The sequence below is a fragment of the Panthera pardus genome, unplaced genomic scaffold (assembly GCF_024362965.1).
Source record: "Panthera pardus isolate Hobbes unplaced genomic scaffold, ASM2436296v1 HiC_scaffold_16, whole genome shotgun sequence".
NCBI classification, from domain to species: domain Eukaryota; kingdom Metazoa; phylum Chordata; class Mammalia; order Carnivora; family Felidae; genus Panthera; species Panthera pardus.
In genome coordinates, this window is record NW_026526721.1 from 22,278,542 (window position 1) to 22,280,310 (window position 1,769).

General features: G+C 44.2%; 1 pseudogene; it reads left to right on the forward strand.

Annotated features, from left to right (window-relative positions):
• Positions 1–1,013: 1,013 nt before the first annotated feature.
• On the forward strand, positions 1,014–1,452 carry LOC109277906 (ADP-ribosylation factor 1-like; annotated as a pseudogene).
• The last annotated feature ends 317 nt before the right edge of the window (positions 1,453–1,769 follow it).

Genomic DNA, 1,769 nt, shown 5'->3' on the forward strand with positions numbered 1-1,769 from the left:
CAGTTCTGCAAAACATCCTTGTTCCATACAGAAAGAAGGCAGGGAAGTCAAGGGTGACGGGCAAGTCCCATTTAATTAATGGGAAAACCCTGAAATTGAATACATATAAAAAATGTTTTTGCCGTCTTATCAGAGAGAATTTAGTCCTATGACCATATCTACATGCTGGGGAGTGAAGGAAATGTTATCCTTTTCTGTAGATAATGATATACTCAGTATAAAATTTAAAAATCAAGATTTGTTACCATGAAAGGACATAAAGGGACCTTTTTGTTGTTGTTAATTTATTTCTGTGGCTATCCGAATATCCACGCACTCACTTCTCATTCATGGTACAGACTCCTTTTCTCCAGCAAGAAAATCTTAAATTAACATAGTAACTAAATAACCATGAAGAATGAATAATGTTCAGCAAGTTTCAATATGGACATTTAGTTTAGACAATTAAGAGACAAATAATATGTTTATACACACCATGTTGAAATATGGATTAAGAATAGGAACACTGCAATAAAAATTCATTTGGAAAAAAGTGAGAAGAAGAAACACGGTCAGCCTTAGCCAAAGCATTTATCAAATGTCACTGGGTAGGACACAGCACTTTAGAAACGACTCTGTTATTCATGGTCTAATGTGCATTCTAGCTCCGCCTCTGGGGAATTTTCCCTTGTGTAGATATGCCCCAGGTCACATTTAAGAGGAAACTGGAGAATATTCTCTTGGGAGGTTAGTGCTGGCTTGGTCTATTGGAGATTGTTTATTAGTTATACGATGCCTCTGCATATCAAGCTCTCCATTTCTTTGCCAACACAATTACTTGGGCAACTTGAAGTCCCCACCCCTTAAGTGTGTGATGTGCATAGCAACCTACTTCTAAAGGGTAGGAAAGCAGAGACTAAAAAAAGTAACTTGACACTGGAGAAAGCTGACGTTTAAACACTCCTTTAGTCAAGTGATAAAAGATCAACAGTGAAATATTACATTGACTGTATGTATTCTTGATATGACATGACATGCTATCCACTCTGAAGCTGGGTGGGATCGTCACCACCATCCCCACCATAGGCTTCAGTGTGGAAACCATGGAGAAGAACGTCGGTTTCACCGTGTGGGGAAACGCAGGCCAGGACAAGATCCAGACTCTGTGGCGCCACGACTTCCAGAGCACGCCAGGTCTCGTCTTTGGGGGCAGGCGGCATCAACAGAGGGCTCGTGAACCCTGCCCGTGAGTTGCTCATGGGGATGTTGGTGAAGGGCGAGCTCAGGGACGCAATCCCGCTGGCGTTCGCCAACAAGCAGGACCTCCCCAACACCGTGAAAGTGGCCGAGATCACAGAGAAGCTGGGTGTGCACCACAGGAACTGCTACGTGCGGGCCACCTGTGCCACCCGAGCCCATGGGCTCTATGAGGGACCGGACTGCCTGTCCAATTGGCTCCGGAACCGGAAGTGAGCCACGCTCCTCCTCTTCCCTTTGGCTGCTTTAATTCCTTCCACCCTGCTTTCTTCTGCAGTGGTGTGAGCGCGGAAACTGTGTCCCTGGTGGGTCATTGCGCCGCACCCTGCTGTAGATGTGCAAGCGCAGCCTGCAGCCGGGTTTTATTGACTGTAAATAATTATTGTCACCAACTAGGCAGTCTTCTGGTACTCCTATGCAATATTACTCAGCTTGCTTTTTTGGTGTTTTGTTTTGTTTTGTTTTTGTTTGTTTTTTTATTGTAAAAAGAGAATCAACTCACCGTTGGGTACTGAGAAGGGATGTTAGGCACA